Raw genomic sequence first — 21,908 nt, 5'->3', positions numbered from 1 at the left:
TCCATAACTGTTTTCCACAGTGGCTGTACCAATTTTCATTCCCGCCTGTAGTGCACAAGAGTTCCTTTTTTTTTTTTTCACATCCTCCCTGACGCTTGTTATTTCCTGTCTTTTTTTAAAAGATTTTATTTTTAAGTAATCTCTACACCCATCGTGGGACTCGAGCTTACAACCCTGAGATTGAGTCACACGCTCTACTGACTGAGCCAGCCAGTCGCCCCTATTTCTTGTCTTTTTTTAAATTTAATGTCTTATTTTTTTTTTATTTTTGAGACACAGAGACAGAACATGAACAGGGGAGGGGCAGAGAGAGAGGGAGACACAGAATCCGAAGCAGGTTCCAGGCTCTGAGCTGTCAGCACAGAGCCAGATGCGGGGCTCGAACCCACAGACTGTGAGATCATGACCTGAGCCGAAGTCGGACGCTCAACCAACTGAACCACCCAGGCGCCCCTTGTCTTTTTGATACTAGTCGTTCTGATAGGCGTGAGGTGGTATCTCCTTGTGGTTTGATTTCATTTCCCTGATGGTGAGTGACACTGAGCATCGTTGCGTGTGCCTGTTGGCCATCTGAATGTCTTCTTTGGAAAAATGTCTATTTAGATCCTCTGCTCATTTGTTAATTGGATTGTTTGATTTTTTTTTTTTTGGAGTTTTTTTTCTTCTTTTCAGATTTTTTCTTCAAAATTTTTTTTTGTTAATATGATTATTTTACTTGTTTAAAGTGCCTTTTTTCAAACTTTAAAACAATTCTACCTGGGCTTATTTCAGAAAGGATTTCAGATGGCGTCCTACTTTGCCAGGTTGTAACAGAAAAACATTAGAAGTCTTACCCTTACTGTCCCTTCATCGGATGCTTGAGGTGAAGCTTCGGTCATCACATTTGGCTTTGTTTAGTTTTCTCAATAAATCAGTTTTACTGAGAAAAAAAGATCTGGCCCATTTGCCCGTTTCCCATCAAGAAAACAAACTTGGTCTGCCATATATTCACTTATAAACTATACATTATATGGAACCATTTGAAATTGCTGATGTTTGGCTGTTTTGACCTCCATTTCCATTCGTTTACAAAAAAGAAAAAAAAGTCACCTTGATGGCGTTTTCTTTTTTAAAAAAAAATTTTTTTTAACGTTTATTTATTTTTGAGACAGAGAGACAGAGCATGAACGGGGGAGAGTCACAGAGAGAGGGAGACACAGAATCTGAAACAGGCTCCAGGCTCTGAGCTGTCAGCACAGAGCCCGACGCGGGGCTCGAACCCACGGACCGCGAGATCGTGACCTGAGCCGAAGTCAGACGCTTAACCGACCGAGCCACCCAGGCGCCCCGATGGCGTTTTCTAAAACCTACATTTCTCCTTCATTTTCTGCAACAGCTTGCCTGATAATGTAGAAAACAGAGATCACATGTGGTACCATCTATACACTTTTTCTCCGGAATCTTTAAAAAATTCGAATCAAGTCAGCCACTCCAACAATGGTTACAATTAGCCAGGTTTCCATTAACTGTTTATTTTGAATAAGTAATCTGTGGTTCCGGCTGACTTCTGTGAGACATCTTTTAGCGGCTCACAAAAAAATAGCTCCTAATGAATGTGATTATGGAAACAGAATCTTGCAAATACCAGGGGCTGAAGCCCGCTGGAAACATTTGTACTTTCACCCAGCTGTGTGACAAGCCTCCCACGCTGGGTAATTTGCTGTAATATTTGTTTCTTCACGTCTCCAGTGCATTTTCTATGAGCCTTCCAGCGGATTTGCCGACAAAAGAACGCATTTCAATGTGTGGCCATATTGTTTTCTGTTTGCTATTTTATTTTATTTTTTTTTTAATTAAAAAAAAATTTTTTTTTAACGTTTTTTTTTTTTTTTAATTTATTTTTGAGACAGGGAGAGACAGAGCATGAACGGGGGAGGGTCAGAGAGAGGGAGACACAGAATCTGAAACAGGCTCCAGGCTCTGAGCTGTCAGCACAGAGCCCGACACGGGGCTCGAACTCACGGACCGCAAGATCATGACCTGAGCCAAAGTCGGCCGCCCAATCGACTGAGCCACCCAGGCGCCCCTCTGTTTGCTATTTTAACCGCTGTTACTGTGGTAGGAGGAAAAAGTATCCTCTCCAGGGCTATATTTCTTTTTGAACTTCTGTATTAAACAAGAAATTGCAAAATAATCTAAACATTTATCGTTAAGGTCGGTGAAATTTGGTAGACTGCTAGGTTGAGGTTCACATGATTTTAAACATACCAGTAAAATCTGAGGTACTATTTATGCCTTGCTTGAGGTTCAATGATCCTGTGTTAATAACCCAATTTTTTTTTTCTTGAGAATTTCAATTATTTTTTGCTCGCTTCCTATCAGAGCTTCTTACTTGTTATGTGGCTGAACATAAGCTTGTAAGAAAAGCAGGTTTCAGCTTTGTCATTTTCTTGTGGTTTGCCTGTGCTTCGATTACCTGTATTATTTTCAACCCAATTTCTTGGGCAGAAAATTTTTTTTTGATCTATAATTTACATACTATAAAATTCAATTTTTTAAAAAGTTTATTTATTTATTTTGAAAGAGAGAGATTGAGAGCATGAGCAGGGAAGGGGCAGAGAGAGGGGGAGAGAAAGAATCCCAAGCAGCCTCCACTCTGACAGTGAAGAAAGAGCCCCACACTGGGCTTGAACTCATGAACTGTGAGATCATGACCTGAGCCGAAATCAAGGGTCCAATGCTTAACTGACTGAGCCGTCCAGGCACTCCTAAAATCACATTTTAAGAGAGTAACAATTCAGCAGTTTTTGGTGCATATTCAAAGAGTTGCATAACCACCCCCTACTATCAAGTTCCAGAATATTTTCATCATTCCAAAAAACCCCACCATATCCATTAGCCCCTAATGGTCACTCCCATTGCCGGCTTCACCCCAGCCTCTCTCAACAACTAATCTACTTTCTGTCCCCCTGGATTTCTTTTTGTAGGCATTTCGTGTAAATGGAGTCACCACATGTGGCCTTTTATGTCTGGCTCATTTCACTTAGCATAATGTTTCCAAGGTTCTTCCATGATGAAGCGTGTATCAAAGCTTCATTGCATTTTATGGCCTGAATAACGTTTTATTGTATGGCTACAGCCCATCTTATATACCCATTCATTAGTTGATGGACACTTGGGTTTTCACTTTGGGGCTCTTATGAATAATACTCCTATGAACATTTGTGTACAAGGGTTTGTGTGGACATAATATTTTCATCTCTCTTTGGAATATCCCCAGGAGTGGAATTCTTGGGTCAAAGATAGCTTTTTTTTTTTAATGTTGATTTATTTTTGAGAGAGACAGAGCATGAATGGGGGAGGGGCAGAGAGAGAGGGAGACACAGAATCTGAAACAGGCTCCAGGCTCTGAGCTGTCAGCACAGAGCCTGACACGGGGCTCGAACCCACAAACTGTGAGATCATGACCTGAGCTGAAGTCAGACGCTTAACTGACTGAGCCACCCAGGCGCCCCCAAATGATAGCTCTTTTTACCTGAGAAACTGCCAGAAGTTTCCAAAGCAATTGCACCATTGTCCATTCCCATCAGCAGCACATGAAGGTTCCAATTTGCATCCTTGGTTATGCTTGTGACTGTCTGTTTTTCTGATTACAGCCAGTCTAGTGGGTCTGAATGGATACCTCACTGTGGTTTTGATTTGCAGTTCCCTAATGACTAATGATGGGCACTTTTCATGTGCTTCCTGGCAATTTGTATATCTTCTTTGATGAAATGTCGATTCCAGTCTTTGTGCATTTTCTAACTGGGTTGTCTTTTTCTTGTTGAATTGTGATAATTGGGCAGAATTATTTTTAAAACGCTTTGTCTTTCTGGTGTGTGTTAATTTAGTTACAATTGGTTAACACAACCTATAAATCTACGTCATCACACATGTATACACGGCAATATACTGGGCCCAGTAAGTACAGGTGACTCCATCACCTGCTGTTATGCAAACCCTCTTCCTGTCTCACGAGACCTTGTATGATCCATGACCAGGTGCCAAGCAAAGGTACAGTGTCGATCTGTGCATTAAATTAACAAGGGTGAGGGGCGCCTGCGTGGCTCAGTCGGCTGGGTGTCCAACTTGAGCTCAGGTCATGAGCTCACGGTTCATGGATTTAAGCCCACGTCGGGCTCTGTGCGGACAGCTCGGAGCCTGGAGCCTGCTTTGGACTCTGTCTTCCTCTCTCTCTGCCCCTCCCCCACTTACACTCTGTCTCTCAAAAATAATAAGCGTTAAAAAAATTTTTTTAAATAAAATAAATTAATAGAGGTTAAATTAAATTATTTAAAAATTTTTTTAGACTTCTAAAACTCCAGAACTCCCAATATTCCTTATGGATTTCTTTGCACCTTCCCCTGTGTACCCACGGTGCAGACGCCCCGACTTGGTTAAGGCACGGTGCCAATGGCTTCACCAACTCAGATTTGATTCCTATACGATCCAGTTACACTAGCTCAGAGAAAATTTCATTCTGAATCAGGAAATAAGCAAATCCTTGTTCTGCAAATTCCTGTTATTGGCCTGGAGAGAGACAGATAAGGCTGCAGGGCCTTGCTGCACCTGACCCATTGCTCCCCAGTGGAATGTTCCACCACCTGGTTTACAGTCCATCTTCAATAACATTATCTTCCCTCAGGGGAAACAACATTAGTCCTCGAAGAAGGCTGCAATGAAATAAAATATGTACCACTGACCAGCCAGTAGGCTCACAGATTTTTACTTTTCGGGACTTTGGAGTAAATTCTGGTGGGCTTTCTACAAAGGAAGTAGAGATTTTATTTTAGGTAGATTTTAGAATTTTTTTAAATGTTTTTATTTATTTTTGAGACAGAGAGAGACAGAGCATGAGCAGGGGAGGGGCAGAGAGAGAGGGAGACACAGAATCCGAAGCAGACTCCAGGCTCTGAGCTGTCAGCACAGAGCCCGATGCGGGGCTCGAACTCAAGAACTGTGAGATCATGACCTGAGCCGAAGTCAGATGCTTAACCGACTGAGCCATCCAGGCGCCCACATTTTAGGTAGATTTTAAAGTAAGGCATAAAACTCTCTCTGAAATTATATAAAAGATTATCATTTCTCTTTATATTCCAGAGGTCTATTTGAATAATATATTGAAAAACACATTTGTTTAGGGGAAATTTCATAGCAATTTTATTATAAATACTGACATTAAGAAATAAAGCATCCTTTCTTCCCTCCAGGCTAATTTTTCATTGTAAATTTTTTATTGAAGAATGACACCTATGAAAACATATGGCATAAGCTTGATATGTATTTGCAAGGTTAATATGATCATGCAAACAGCACTCCAGATCAAATAGAAAACACAAGTAGGGGCACGTGGGTGGCTCAGTCTGTTAAGGGTCTGACCTCAGCTTAGGTCATGATATCACAGTTTGTGAGTTTGAGCCTTGCATCGGGCTCTCTGCTGTCAGCACAGAGCCTGCTTCGGGTCCTCTGTGCCCCTCTCTCTCTGCCCCTGTTCATTCTCTGTCTCTCTCAAAATAAGTAAATTGAAAAAAAAAAACCTCAAAAAAGTTTTAGGGTGCCTGGGTTGCTCAGTTAAGTGTCCACCTTCGCTCAGCTCAGGTCTTCATCTCCCGGTTCATGAGTTCGAGCCCCACGTCGGGCTCTGTGCTGACAGCTCAGAGCCTGCAGCCTGCTTTGGATTCTGTGTCTCCCTCTCTCTCTGCCCCTCTCCGACTCATGCTCTGTCTCCCAGTCTCTCTCTGAAAAATAAATAAACATTAAAAAACACATTTTTTTTTAAAAAAGGAAACACAACTAGCCGCCTAGGATAAGTGCTCCCTTCCAGTCATGACCCCCTCTTACACTATAGACTCCATTTGACAGGTTTTGAACTTGGGATCAGTAGGATCACAGGACATGTGCTCTTTCCTGTCTGGCTTCTTTCCTTGACATTCGTTTGTGAGATTCTTTCCAACTGTGTGGGCAGTTGTAGGGGTCTCATTCTCTGCTGAAGAGACCCCCACTGCGTGGCTGTACATGTGTCCATCCCCTCTCCTTGTGGTGCGTATGTGGTTTGTTTCCAGCTTGGGGCTATGAGAAATAACACTTCTTCAGCTGTTTCCATACCCGTCTACTGGTGGACAGGGGCCCGATTCCGTTGTGTGTACATGTAGGAGCAGGAACAAGAGCACAGTTTTTAGAAGCCTGTCCTGAACATGTCTGGTCTCCTCCAGCCAGAAAATAACATAAGGAGTTGGGTGAAGGTGCACGGACCAGGAAGTTCCAGAGGAAAAGAACGACATTACCAACAAGGCCAATCTTTTCTTTGAGACCTTTTTTTTTTTTTTTTTAATTAATTAATTTAATTTTTGAGAGAAGGAGAAAGTGCGAGTGTGTACGAGTGCAGGAGGGGCAGAGAGAGGATCCCAAGCAGGCTCAACACTGTCGGAGCAGAGCCCAATGTGGGGCTCAAAATGAGGTTTGAACCCATGAACCATGAGATCATGACCTGAGCTGAAGTCAGATGTTACCCAGCTGAGCCACTCAGAGGCCCCTCTTTAGATCTTTATGAATGGCCTAGAGCTTAGGAGTGCTGAGGTGCCCAGTGAGTGACCATGGGCAGTGGGCTCTTCATTTTTCTTGAGTCGAGATTTTGTAAAAGGATTTAGGAGCTTACCTCATTAGCAATGAAACGGGTTGTGAAATGGAAATGTGACAAGAGATCTGGAACATTCTGTCCTGGAGGAGAAAGTCTAAGAACTCTTCTCTGCAGGTTCCAAGAAGTTTCCAGGAATTTGGTAAGGTTTCAACCAAGCTCTTGAACTCATCTGATGCCTTTACATACAGAGGAAATTCAGTTACAACAAGAGTCAAGTTTGAGAACAGAACCCGCATCCGGCAACATGTCCCCTTTCCAACAATGAGGCCCAGCTCCGTCCCCACTTCCCCGTGATGGGGCAGCTTTGTACGCCAACCACGGGTCACATGATGCTTTTTCTAGCTGTTTCTGTAGCTCATCCCTGCCATGCTAATTATATAGACTCTACTAAGAGTTTTCCATTATTTTATTTTAGACCCTGAACAACCAACTGAAATCAGAGGGGTTGTTTGTTTGTTTGTTTGGGCAACTTATTTTTATCATCTCTCCCCCCACGATAGCAAGATAATATACCCAAGCAAAAGGAAAAACTACCTGTTTTTCTCTGTCTGTGTGACTCATTTTTGTAGAATTGCTGGTGAAACACCAACGCATAAATAGGTTAACTTTTTATGATGATTACGAAAATGATGGATATTTATAAAAATAACTTCAACTGCCTTGGAGTTTGCTGGGCAAATCTAGAATATGATAGTATTGTAATATTCCATTATATCATTACACAGTAACCTTTACAAGCAGATTTTATTTTATAGTTTGAAATATTTAAAAAAGATGCTTAACACAACTAGCTATGACATAAATGAAAATTAAAACCACAGATACTGTCACGCACCTACTAGAATGATTACATTAAAAAAATTTCTTTATGCTTATTTATTTATTTCGAGAGAGAGAGAGATTGAAAGTGTGTGCACAAGAGGGGGAGGGGCAGAGAGAGAGGAGAGAGAATTCCAAGCTGACTCCGTGCTGTCAGGGAAAAGCCCAACGCGAGTCTGGAACCCACGAACCATGAGATCATGGCCTGAGCCGAAATCAAGAGTCGGATGCTCAACCAACTGAGCTGCCCAGGCGTCCCTAGAATGATTACAATTTTTAAGAGACAGATAATAACAAGTATTGGTGGGGATGTGCAGTAATAATTGGAAGCCTCATACGTCACTGGTGGGAACGTAAAATGGTTAACGGTTTGGAAAACAGTTTGGCAATTTCATTAAAAAGTTAAACATACAGGGGCGCCTGGGTGGCTCAGTCGGTTGAGCGTCCGACTTCGGCTCAGGTCACGATCTCGCGGTTCGTGAGTTCGAGCCCCGCGTCAGGCTCTGGGCTGATGGCTCAGAGCCTGGAGCCTGCTTCCGATTCTGTGTCTCCCTCTCTCTCTGCCCCTCCCCCGTTCATGCTCTGTCTCTCTCTGTCCCAAAAATAAATAAACGTTAAAAAGTTAAACATACATCACTCACCATCAGAGAAATACAAATCAAAACCACAATGAGATACCACCTCACGCCTGTCAGAATGGCGAACACTGACGACTCCAGCAACAACAGATGTTGGCGAGGATGCGGAGAAAGAGGATCCCTTTTGCACTGTTGGTGGGAAAGCAAGCTGGTGCAGCCACTCTGGAAAACAATATGGAGGTTCCTCAAAAAATTAAAAATAGAACTATCCTACAACCCAGCAACTGCACTACTGGGCATTTATCCAAGGGATACAGGTGTGCTGTTTTGAAGGAGCACGTACACCCCAATGTTTATAGCAGTGCTATGGACAATAGCCAAATTACAGAAAAAGACCCAATGTCTACCAATGGATGAGTGGATAAAGAAGATGTGGTATAGATATATATACAATGGAGTATTACTGTGTCATCAAAAAGAATGAAATCTTGCCATTTGCAACAACATGGATGGGAACTAGAGGGTATTATGCTAAGCAAAATAAGTCATTCAGAGAAAGACAGATAACATATGATTTCACTCATATATGGAATTTAAGATACAAAACAGAAGAACATAAGAGAAGCAAAAATAATATAAAAACAGAGAGGGGACAAGACATAAGAGACTCTTAAATACAGAGAACAAACTGTTGCTGGAGGGGAGGTGGGTGGGGGGGATGGGCTAAATGGGCAAGTGGCATTAAGGAGGACACTTGTTGGGATGAGCACTGGGTGTTATATGTAGGGGATGAATCACTGGAATCTACTCCTGAAATCATTATAACACTATATGCTATACTATAATCATTATAACATTATATGCTAACTAACTTGGATGTAAATGAAAAAAAAAACTGATAAAACAGAATAAAATGAAAAATATCCCCCCCCCCAAAAAAAGAATTCTTGCTTAAGTTTCATTATATGTGTCACATCATTCGCTTCTTTTCAAGTTGAGTCTTCTCTCTAGTACAAAACTTAGAACATTATAACACTCAGTAAATATTTTTAAATGGAGAGATTTATAAAGGTATAAAATGAGCATATGCAATGCTTGGAGGCTCATGCTTTATTTAACTGGTCTATCACTATTACTGCAATAAATAAAAAATCCAAATAGAAAAAAAAAAGTTAAACATAAATTTACCACACAACCCAACACTACCACTCGCAGGTGTCTACCCAGGAGAAGTGAAAACATTTGTCCACACAAAGACACGGACACCAATGTCCATAGCAGCTTTATTTGCAAGAATCCCAAACTGAAACCAATCCAGATGTAGATCAACTGGTGAATGGATCAATAAAATGTGGTCTATCCATGCAATGGGATATAATTCAGTAATAAAAAGAGTTGAAATGCAATAGTAAAACATGCTGACACATGAATGGACCGTGAAAACATTGTGCCAAGTGAAAGAATCCAGATACCACAGACTACCCTGCGTGGTTCCATTACATGAAATGTCAAGAGAAGGCTTGCAGCGTGCTCGGAAAGAGAGGCATTGTTCAGGAACCAGGTCGAAGGGTCTTGTGCAGCAAGCTCAGGGGCCCGGCCGATCCACAGAGGGCTTTGGAGAAGAGCCTTGTAGAGCTTTGAACGGGAAAGTGATAGGATCAGGTTTGTGTTCTGAGCATTCTTTCTGTAGAGACGCAAGACTGGGCACAGGAAAGTCAGGTGGGAGGCTGTCACAGTGGCTGGGACCCCGGGAGGAAGACCAGAGAGGAGGACACCTGTTTGAGGATGTACATTTCCGTATGCACATTTCTGAGCACTTGTTGTTGGGGTTGCTGACTCGTAGAAGATACTCCTGCTGACTAGACAACTGCCGTAGCTCCCCCAAATTCATGCTGGCCAACTTACACAGGCGATTGCTTTAGGACACCCCAGCTATTCTCCATTCCTCTGTCTTCCTATAATGAGATTTCGTATAAACTGCTCCATGAAGGAGATTGTACTCTCTGATTATGGGTAAAGAAAATCAAAAGCTTTGTCTTAAGCATGTGATTTCCCCTCTGCCTTCTGTCCCACTGTGCTGAGCTCCTCAGCAGATTGAAAGGCATGCTTGTTTCTTTTTTTTTTTTTTAATTTTTATTTAATGTTTATTTATTTTTGAGAGAGACAGAGACAGCATGCGAGTGGGTTAGGGGCAGAGAGAGAGGGAGACGCAGAAGTAGAAGCAGGCTCCAGGCTCTGAGCTGTCAGCACAGAGCCCGACGTGGGGCTCGAACTCACGAACTGTGAGATCATAACCTGAGCAGAAGTCTGACGCTCAACCGACTGAGCCACCCAGGCGCCCCAAGGCATGCTTGTTTCTTATTAATAGGCCCTGACCATAAATCTAAGTAAGCAAGAAAAAACAAAAGAAAAAAAAGAGAAAAGGCAAGTCTTTAACACAATGCATAATATATATTTATATATTATATATGACTATAGAACATGCATTATACATTATATATATGTGTATAATGCAGAATGCTTGCTTAGCGCTGGGAGTGAGTGCCCTCCTACAACAGGGATTGACTGACAATGGGTGCAAAGAAATTTTTGGGGTGATGGAAATGTTCTAAAACTGGATTATGGTGATTGTTGCACAATTCTATAAATTTCCTAAAATTATTGAATTGTGCAGTGCCATGATTGGGTAAATACATGGTACATAAGCTACACCCCAATAAAGCTGTTTAAAGAGCTGAGACTCAACTACTAAAACAGTATTTGTATCTTTTCTTTGGCCATTAAGCCACTAAACAAATTATGTAATCTTTTTTTAGCATGAAAAAAAAACCCATATTAAAAAAAAAATTAACTCAAAGGAGAAAGCTCTAAAGAAATCATTTGGTTTCTTCCCTGACACCCTTCGTTTTTGACTCTCTGGGTTTCTCAAGGCCTTGTCTTCTGCACACTTGCAGTGACCTCTGAGCCATCCATCACAAAAAGGTGAAGAGGTCTCAGGTGTATGTTCAGGATGATGACTTCAGTTCCAAAGACACGAAAGGAAGACCATTTGCTGAGATCCAGGCCATCAGGAAGTTAGATCTTTCTGTGAGTATCTTAAGTTACTTTAAACTCCAAGATTACATTTTTGAACAATGTGGTAGGGTTATGACCCAGATTTAAGTTAGGTGTCAGACTTGGGGCTCATTACTAACAATGCCAAACAATAATGGTCACCAGCTGTCATAATTTGGGGGTCTCTCCAAGTACATCCACTACACCTGCAAATGCAAAAGTTTTACATAGTTTTCCACAAACAATATACTGATTCAATAGTTACACCTACCATATAGATGGTTAAAAGATATTTTTTAAAATACATTTATCAGCCTACAACAGATACAGAAAAGTGAACAAATCATAAGTGCTTGATGAATTTTATTTTTTTTTATTAAAGATTTTGTTTTTAAGTAGTGTCTCAACCCAACATGGGCCTTGAACTCACAATCCCTAGATCAAGGGTCCCACGCTCTACCAACTAAGCTAACTGGGTTTCCCGGTACTTGATGAATTTTAAAATAGAACACAGCCTTTAAAATACAAGCCAGGGGGATGCCTTGAGTGGCTCAGTCAGTTGAGCGTCTGACTTTGGCTCAGGTGGTGATCTGAGTTCATGAATTCAAGCCCCATATTGGGCTAACTGCTGTCAGCATGGAGCCCGATTTGGATCCTCTGTCCCTCTCTCTGCCCCTTCCCCGCTTGTGCGTCCACACACACACTCTCTCTCTCTCTCTCTCTTTGTCTCTCTCTCTCTTTGTCTCTCTCTCTCTCTCTCTCAAAAATAAATACAACACTAAAAATTTTTTTTAAATACAAGCCAGGTTAAGAAATAGATTATCATCACCCCAGAAGCTCCTTTTATGTGTTCCCCTGGCTAACACCCTCACTCCCTTCCCCAAGGATAGCCACTATTCTGACTTCTAATACCACTGATTTTTCTTGCCCAATTTTGAAATTTACCGTGCAGTGTGTGCTTATTTGTGTCTGGCTTCTTTTACTCAAGATTGTGTACCTAAGAGTCACTCATTGTTCTAGGGTATTCTATTGTAGGAGTATATCACTATTTACCCATTCTATTGTCGATGGATGTTTGGATTGCTTCCAGGGTTTTGGCTATTATGGATAATTCCGCTATGAATTCTTCTGAATATGCCTTTTGTGCATATGTGTGTGCATTTCTATTGAGTACGTATCTAGGAGCAGTCTCTGGGTCATAGGGTATGTGTATGGTTAGCTTTAGTATAAATCATTTTAGTTTGCTAAAATCAAGAAAGCCACTTGAAGTGATTTAAGAGTAAACACACTCAAATGCAGAAATTTTCTAAATATAAACACACGTTCATTCTTCGTCAGAGTTGGTCTGAACAAACACTGTCATAGGCAGGACAATTGAATATCAGTCACGAAGTTACTGGAGTGTGATGTCTCACAAACATAACTTCTGAAGACACCATCTCCTGTGAGTTTCAGCCCTCAGGAAATGAGGCCGCTGTGAGCTCTCTGGCATTCCTGTCTGCGCCTGGGCGGGAGTCTAAATGAGCAAGGATTGTATCCCTGCCTTGGCTTGGATCTCAGAGAAAGCATTATGTTTGTTCCATTTCCCCCTAAAATCTGGAAATAAATTTATTTTGGGGTTAGTAAAAAGTCTAAGGTAGTTATTTGCACAGGATACCAGGCTGAGGCTCTCGGTTCCTGGCTGTCTTCTGGAGCTCCGTGGCTGTTTCCCAGGAGGGCCTGCAGGCCTTGTCTACAACCAGTTCTTCTGGGGTGGCCTTGGGCTCATCAACTACCCTGTGTCATAGCCTACCCCTGACCTGACACCTTGAGATTTGAATTTAAGCCAAGGGAACCCTGATTCAACCCACAGCCTTCCAGCAGGATGTTTTTGTGGCACAGGTTAATTTCAGAAATTCAGAGGATTTGCCCCAACAAACAATGCATCCACATCAGTTTCACTTCCTGGTCTCTGGACTGGTTTTCCACTGGGATTTGGAGAAAACTTTCTCTCAAAACAAGGAAACTTCTAGCTTCCTGCCTGCCTTTGGGAATTTGAGGGGCTCACCGGAATTCCTGGGCCTCGGGGTTTTTACAACCCTTAATAGACCAGGCTGTGGCAGGAGGGGGCGGGGGTCTCAGTTTTCTTCTCTTTTTTTTTTTTATTAAATTTTTTTTTTTTTTTAACATTTATTTATTTTTGAGACAGAGAGAGACAGAGCATGAACGGGGGAGGGTCAGAGAGAGGGAGACACAGAATCTGAAACAGGCTCCAGGCTCTGAGCTGTCAGCACAGAGCCCGACGTGGGGCTCGAACTCACGGACCTTGAGATCATGACCTGAGCTGAAGTCGGCCGCTTAACCTACTGAGCCACCCAGGCGCCCCAGTTTTATTTTCTTTCTATTTGGATTCCTCCTGTTGCTGCCTGTTCTTTCTGAGGTCTCCAAGGTACTTAGTCCCTAGAAGGAGCGGCTTTTGGAATAGTGTCCATTATGTCTTAGTGTTTAGACGGGAAGCGATGACTACATCTTCTTTCTTTTTTACAACACCCTAGTGTCCCAAAGAGACCGGCTTCAGCTTTAAGAGAAGTTACCATACGCTCTTAACTGTCCGCTTTGGTTTGCTTTAAAAATTGCCACAATGTTTGACGTTCTCATTTGCCAGTGGCTGAACAGAAATTATGTTCTCTGAGTCAGATGGGCTCCCTGAATTCAGTCACACTTTTCATGTTTTGATAAACCATGGCCGTGTTCTAAAGCTCTGCCCAGAACATGTTTTGTGGAAAACTTGTTATTTGTAAAATGGCAAATATTTAATACAAAGACATATAGGACAGCTATAATGACCTACTTGCTTAGGTTTATGAAATGGAAAGTATTTATTTGGGATCCCATATTTTGGGCTAACTTAACATTTTAAAATAATTATTTATTGCATAAGAATATATATTCTTAGGGGCACCTGGGTGGCTCAGTTGGTTAAGCGTCTGACTCTTGACTTTGGCTCAGGTCATGATCTCACAGTTCATGAGTTTGAGCCACGTCAGGCTCTGCGCTGACAGTGTGGAGCCTGCTTGGGATTCTCTCTCTCTCCCTCTTTCCAGGCCCCCTTCCCTGCTTACTCGCTCTCTCTCAAAATAAATAAAAATAAACTTAAAAAGAAGTATACATCCTTATAACATATAAGAATGCAATGAATATAAATTCACTCACCATTAGAAAGCTGGTTTGTCAATACAAGAGGAGAAGTCTTTATCAAGAGAACAGGTGAGGGGTGCTTGGTTGGCTCAGTCAGTACAGCATATGACTCTTGATCTCGAGGTCATGAGTTCAAGCCCCATATCGGGCAGGGAGCTCATCTAAAAAAAAAAAATTAAAAAAAAAAAGAGAGAGAGAGAGAGACCAAGTTAGTCAACCAGCCCTTCCTAGTTTTCCATGTTTAAGACGATATAGATGTGGCTGACTTAAATTGCTTTTTTTTTTTAAGTTTACTTATTAATCCAGAGAGAGAGAGAGAGAGGAGTGGGGCAGGAGCAGAGAGAGGGAGAGACAGAGAATTCCAAGCAGGCTCCGTGCTGTCAGCACAGAGCCCAATATGGGGCTCGATCCCACAAACTATGAGATCACCACCTGAGCCAAAATCAAGAGTCAGATGCTTAACCAACTGAGCCACCCAGGTGTTCCAGATAGCTTTTTGTTTTAAAACCAGTTTTCTTCCATCCAACCATCCAACAATTAATTTTTTAGCAGCTTTATTGAGATGGAATTCACATATACTGTAATTCATTCATTTAAATTGTACAACTCAGTGGTTTTTTTAGTACATTCACAAATATGTGCAACTCTCACCACAGTAAATTTTAGAACATTTCATCATCTCGAAAAGAAACCCCACAGTCTTTAGTTATCAGCTCCTTCCTCTCCCACCCCAGCCCCGAGCAACCACAAATCTGCTTTTGGTTTCTGTAGATTTACATTTTTCCCCCCAAGTTTTAATTTTATTTATTTATTTATTTATTTATATTAAAAATTTTTAAATCGTTTATTTATTTTTGAGAGACAGAGACAGGATGTGAGCGGGGGAGAGGCAGAGAGAGAGAGAGAGAGAGAGAGAGAGGAGACACAGATTCCGAAGGAGGCTCCCGGCTGAGCTGTCAGCATAGAGCCCGACGTGGGGCTCAAACTCATGAACTATGAGAACATGACTTGAACTGATGTCAAACACTTAACAGACCGAGCCACCCAGGTGCCCTGAGAATCCCATGTTTAATGAATTGCTCTTTCTTACTCTTCCATTTGCTTCTCTGCTGGCTCTTTCAAATAAAACTAAAATAAAAATAGGAGATACACGAAGGATTTCCTCAATTAACCAAGAAAATGAGCACAATTATTCTGTGCACAAGGGAAGCCACAAAGCTCACAGGAATAGCGGTTTTATTTGTCAGTTACTTTGATCACCCTGAGTACTTTTCAGTATGGTTTGACCATTTCCAAGTGCATCACTCAGAAAAGCTATCTTCTGGGATGCCTGGGTGGCTCAAGTAGGTTAAGCGTCCGATTTCTGCTCAGGTCTTGATCTCATGGGTTCATGAGTTTGAGCCTCACATTGGGCTCTGTGTTAACAGCTCAGAGTCTGGAATCTGCTTTGGATTCTGTGTGTGTGTCTCTCTCTCTCTGTCCCTTCCCCGCTCATGCTCTGTCTCTCTCTGTCTCAAAAAAAAAAAAAAGAAAAGAAAGAAAAAAAAACACACACACAAAAAAGAAAAGATATCTTCTTCACCTCATACATCCAACGAAATATTTAAAATGCAACAAGAAGGTAACAGTAGACGCAATAAAAATAACTTCAGAAATTTTAAAATAGCTTCTGAATAGTCCAAGCCCTTGAGATCAGGACTGTGCCTTTTCTTTATGCCATTGTGCCTTGGTTGTTATTTGAAGTGCAATGGCTTCCAACTTCAGGTCCAAATAAAAGAAAATATCGTTTTGCATTAGTCCAAGAGATATCTTGATTTAATTGTACCGATAGTGACATCTAATGTTTTAGTTTTTTGCTTTTTCATTTCAGAAAGGACAGAAATTCTGACTGTCATTTTGATATCGGCATACGATGAATTCCTACTGATGCTCTCTTTTGTCCTCTAGTAGACATCTTTTGGGGGGGGGGTATGTCCAACTCACAATCATTTCCCTCTTCTTTGGGGATCATCCCTCAGTTCACCAGGGAAGCCAACCTAGGAACGTGGGTGGGTCTATACCACGAGCATTTCGGAGTTGTGAGTGGACACATCTGGCCCCGCAGTAGACAAGGTTGATCTGTAGAGAGATGAGAAATGAAACAGACGTGCTTGGAGGAACAGAGATGAGCGGCCAAGAAACCTGTTGGTTGGTCAATTCCTGGTTCCGCTGCACTCCTGACACCTGGCTGCATTCCTGCCCTGTAGATGTTCCCTCCACACAAAAGTTTAAAATAAGGAGACCTATAGAAGCCGAAACTAATACTGTAGTGTATGTTAACTAGCTGGAACTTAAACAAAAACTTGGAATAGGGCGTCCGGGTGGCTCAGTCAGTTGAGTGTCCAACTCTTGATTTTGGCTCAGGTCATGATCTCACGGTTCCTGCCCTGAGATGTTATGTTTTTTTCAACAAGAGTAATACATACTCATATGACACCGATAGAATACCTACCATGTGCCAGATGCTGTTCTAAGGACTTCTGTTGTGACAGTCTCACGAGACCCTATGATGTCATGACTGTTATGGTGCCCGCTTGACAGATGAGAAAACCGTTCAACCCTTGCTGGAGACACTTGGGGGCAGTGCCCAAGACCCCGGGACTCTGCTGGTGGCACGCAGGAGGGGTGGCCCTGTCAGAGAGTGCTGAGGGAGGAGCAAGGAACCCACAGCCACGGGTTGGCCTGAGGAAGGACCTCAAGGGTAGAACAAGAGAGTGTCTGTCCAGCTCCAGGTGAATGAGCATTGCAGCAAGTAAGTGACCCTGTTCTCTGCCTCTGCTGCCTACCAGCCTGACATCAGTGAGGAAGAAAGGGAAGATCTGGGGTGACAATGGAAGGTGAGATTATAGTTTCTCCCACCTCAGAGAGGGGGAGGACTACTGGCATAGACATGGGGGCCTCAGGTCTGTCTTTCGGAAAGCTGGCCCCTTTCACCAGCACTTCTGGGGGTTCCGAGAGTGGGTGACTCTATTTGCGCGGTGGCCGGGACAGGCATCCTCAACACTCGGGAGTGGACGTTTAGCCCAGGGCTGCCCACGGCCACACAGTTAAGAGCATTGCAGACTTACGCTTCTTACATCACAGACACGGCACTGTGGCTAAGGTTACACCGTTGTGTCCACAAGCCAGGTGCATGGGCCGACGTGACGCCCTGGAAGGGCCTGGCCCGGGGTGCCGACCGCCCGGAGCCCATCCTCTTGCCAGAGAAGCCCCTGTCTTCCTTGTCGTTCTAGGCCTGCCCCCTTGTCCTGTCCCTCCCTCCCCCTGCACTGGGCGATGCAGCCACCGTGCCTCTTCCAAGCTCCACTGCTTTCTGTGGCCTGTGGCACCAGGTTCCACCGCCCACCCTGGGCTGAGTGACGATGGAATGTGTCTTCCTGACTCCCCTCTGCTTTCTGTCCTGGACTCAATACCTTAGGTGGAGCCATGTGAAACGGCTGTTCTCATTTACCTACAGAAATCATACGTTCTCATAGGTCAACTTAAACGTAGGCCTTTTAATTTTTTTATTTATGGGAGAGCACAAGCAGGGGGAGAGGCAGAGAGAGGGGGACAGCGGATCCGAAGCGGGCCCTGCCCTGACGGCAGAGAGCCCGATGTGGGGCCGGAACTCGCCAACCGTGAGATCATCACTTGAGGGGAAGTCAGACGCTCAACTGACTGAGCCACCCAGGCGCCCCAAACAGTAGGCCTTTTTTATTTGAAACATCTTGCTCCTCACTGCCGCAGGAAAATACACAGAAAGAAACAAAGTAGGAAATCTGGGCACACGACAGTCTCCCTGGAGACTGTACAAGATCGTTTTTCCGGCCTGTCTGCCTTTCCCAGGGGCCTTTTAAACAGGGAGTTTTGAGGACGTCTCCCAAGGTTACCTCATGGCCTGACCTGAATGTCGGACCTGGCGGCTCTGCTCAGACGGTGGCCGCGCCCCACCCTCCTATCCTCGTCCTCACATCTCCGCTTCCCTCTTCTCTCCTTCCTGCAGGCTTTTCTTCTGCAGCCGCCTCTTGGTCCCAGGCTGTCTCCCAACCCCCGTGAGAAGGAGGCCTGGCTGCTCAGGCCTGTGTGACCTCGCCATTACCTCCCCGTCCTGTCCTGGAGGCCCCTGGGGCCAGCCCCCCGCCCCCCCCTTGCCTGTTTCTCTCTGTACTGTGTGTTTTGCCCACAACATTTCTCCTGGCCAGGCTGCTAAGTCCAGAAAAGTTTAGTTGCCTTATCTCCGCTGTGGGTTTCTATCTGAGCCAGCTCTCTCCTCAATTCATGTTTCCCTACACAGCAGGGGCCACCTTTGCAAGCCCACCAGCGGCTTCCCCCACCCCCACCCTGCAGATTCTGTCTCTGTTTCGGCCCGAGTCCCTGCTGGCCTCCCTCTGGGGCCCAGTGTCGAGGCTGCATGGCCCACTCTGGAGCAGAGGGCCGCTGCCCGCCAGCTGACTCCACCCAAACCTGACTCCCCAGACTCACTCTCTGAAACTCCCCTCAGGTAGCCCATTGCCCCCTCCCAGTGCACGGCAATGGATTTTGAGCGGAATTTCTACTCGGGGTCCTCGGAGGGAATCTGATCAGAGATCAGAGGGTTACCAGTCGGAACACGGGGCACAGGCCGAGCAGAGCTACTCTGGGATAAAACCAGGCTGCTACGTTGGCAAAGCCCGCTCCTGGGGCCTCTCATGAGCCTGGGCAGGGAGAGCACTGCTGAGTCATTCCTGGGCCCCTGCTGGTCCCCCATGATGCCTGCAGACTTCACCACCAGCACCCAGCCACTTGGCCAACAGTGACCAACCCAGCCAATCCACCCATCGGACCCCTCTTTTCTACACACCCTCTTTTATAGTGACCGGTTGTTCATTCAACCACTCACGCCATTCAATAGAAATGTGTTGAACACCTAGCACCTGCCAGGTACCATTTTAGGCCTTAGGGACATGTGGTGAATAAGACAGATGAGGTCCCTTCCCCTATGGAGTTAATAGTCCAATGGGGACAAACCAATGATTATCCAGCTGCATGGGCTAGTAGGGTCTGTGGACCAGAGCTGGGCCACAGATTTGTGTTACCAGCTTGAGATGATTTTAGAAAGTGTTTAGAAACTTCTTTTTTATTTATTTTTATTTTTTTAATGTTTATTTTTGAGAGAGAGAGGGGCGGGGAGGGGCAGAAACAGAGGGAGACACAGAATCTGAAGCAGGCTCCAGGCTCTGAGCTGTCAGCACAGAGCCTGACAAGAGGCTTGAACTCACAAGCTGTGAGATCATGACGTTTAACCAACTGAGCCACTCAGGCACCCCTAGAAACTTCTATAGTGATTTGATAGAGTAATCTTATGTTCATTGAGTCTAGTAAAAAAAAAAAAAATCTGGCTTCTATTGTTTGTCTTTTTTTCATTTTATTTTTCTAGTAATTCGTTTCTAATATATTTTACAAAAATATAGATCTGCAATGGGCTGGAAATTTAGAAAAATTCATCCTATACTCCAGAAATTTTGAGAAGCATTGCTCTAAATTACAAATTGCAATTTGTGCCATGAAAAACATGATGGAGAACAACGGGAAAAACTTGGTCTAAGAAGGGTGGTGTGTGATGTGACCTAAAGGGTGAGGAGGAAGAGAACCAGGCAGAGCTGGGGATGGAGCTTTCCAGGCAAAGGAACAGACGATACAAAGGCCCTGAGGGGAGTGAGAACGTGGAGGGCTAAAACAGAAAAGAACCTAGCGGAGGTGAAGGCAGAAGTAAGGGGACACAGGTGGGGCAGGTGGGGTGGGCGGAGCAAGGGGGACAGGCGGGGCAGGTGGGGTGGGCGGAGCAAGGGGGACAGGCGGGGCAGGTGGGGTGGGCGGAGCAAGGGAGACAGGCGGGGCAGGTGGGGTGGGCGGAGCAAGGGGAGACAGGTCAGGCAGGCGGGGTGGGCAGGCAGAGGCCCCCATCCCAGGAGTGCATTGGAAGGGTAAGGAGAAGCTACTGAAGTGCTTTAAGTGTCACGTCAGGGCTTCCTACCTGCCCTTTCCGATAACACATGCACAGCCAAAAAGGGACCGCTTCATCCTGGACTCCATCGGGAGGGTTTATTTGCTGGATCCAGGACATCGTGATGGCAGTATCTCTACTAAAGTCCAGTCCTGAAACAGGGATTTTCATAACAGCTTTCTTGGGGCAGCTGGGTGGCTCAGTCAGTTAAGGGCCCGAGTTGGGCTCAGGTCATTATCTCAAGGTCCGTGAGTTCAAGCCCCGCGTCTGGCTCTGTGCTGACAGCTCAGAGCCTGGAGCCTGTTTCAGATTCTGTGTCTCCCTCTTTCTCTGACCCTCCCTTGTTCATGTTCTGTCTCTCTCTGTCTCAAAAATAAATAAACGTTAACAAAAAAGTTTAAAAAAAAAACAGCTTTCTTGTAAAGGTCTGCAAACCTTTTTTAAAGGAACTTCTTGTGGGGCACCTGGGTGGCTCAGTCAGTTAAAAGTGTCAGATTCTTGATACTGGCTCAGGTCACGATCTCATGGTTCATGAGTTCGAGCCCCGCGTTGAGCTCTGTGCTGACAGTGCTGAGCCTGCTTGGGATTCTTTCTGTCTTCCTCTCTCTCTCTGCCCCTCCTCCATCTCTTTCCCTCAAAATAAATAACATTAAAGAAAAAAAAAGACACTTCTTGTACCTTGGGCACTTACTGGTTGAGACAAAATGTTGCCAGGATGGAATTTGATTTAAAGAAGGATTTTCAGGGCACCTGGCTGGCTCAGTCGTTAGAGCATGAGACTCTTGATCTCAAGGTCATAAGCTAGAGCCCCACATTGGGCATAGAGTTTACTTAAAAAACAAAAACAAAATCTTTAAAAGAAATAAAGAAGAATGTTCTCAAAGATACTACACTTTGCAGGGTGCCTGGTGGCTCTGTCGGTTAAACATCTGACTTTGGCTCAGGTCGTGATCTCCTGGTTTCTGAGTTCAAGCCCCGCATTGGGCTGTCTGCTGTCAGCACAGAGCCCACTTTGGTCCCCCTCTTTCTGCCCCTCCCCTGCTCACTCCTCTCTCTCTCAAAAATAAATAAATATTTTTTAAAAAGATACTGTATTTTGCAACTAGGGAAAGAAACTAAAGAATGGAAAAGAGGATTCTAATCCATCATTTTTCCTTTTTTAAAGTTTTCATTTAAATTTCAGTTAGTTAACATACAGTATATTAGTTTCAGTTGCACAATATAGTGAATCAACACTTCCATACAATACCTGGTGCTCATCACAGGTGTGCACTCTTTTTTTAAATTAGAATAGGGATTGGGTAATATGGCTGGTTGATCTGGCCTTCTATCAACCGGTCTGTGCTTCAACAACTGTTCATAACGACAATGATGCTAAGGTTCTAAATATTTCTAAAGTATCTTGTAAGTCCCCCAAAGGAAAATTATATAATTTAAGCATAATTCTAGAATTGTGGTTTCTGTATTCTTTAAAAAGAAATGTGGTGCCTGGGTGGCTCAGTCGGTGGAGCATTAACTCTTGATCTTGGCTCAGGTCATGATTTTGCCATTTGTGTTGGGCTCTGCACTGACAGCATGGAGCCTGCTTGAGATTCTCTCTCTCCCTTTCTCTCTGCCTTTT

At 43.9% G+C, this 21,908-nt stretch overlaps 1 long non-coding RNA gene across 1 annotated transcript; it reads right to left on the bottom strand.

Annotated features, from left to right (window-relative positions):
- Positions 1 to 8,828: 8,828 nt before the first annotated feature.
- LOC125920746 (uncharacterized) lies at positions 8,829 to 16,594 on the bottom strand. The gene is made up of 3 exons (XR_007457180.1): positions 16,267 to 16,594; positions 14,299 to 14,444; positions 8,829 to 9,687 (listed from the first exon to the last, which is right to left on the bottom strand). It is a non-coding gene; the product is annotated as an uncharacterized LOC125920746 (long non-coding RNA).
- Between the last annotated feature and the right edge of the window lie 5,314 nt (positions 16,595 to 21,908).

The sequence above is a fragment of the Panthera uncia genome, chromosome C2 (assembly GCF_023721935.1).
Source record: "Panthera uncia isolate 11264 chromosome C2, Puncia_PCG_1.0, whole genome shotgun sequence".
Taxonomy (NCBI): domain Eukaryota; kingdom Metazoa; phylum Chordata; class Mammalia; order Carnivora; family Felidae; genus Panthera; species Panthera uncia.
Note: the sequence above shows the minus strand (reverse complement) of the source record. Positions and strands in the feature narration are given on the sequence as shown.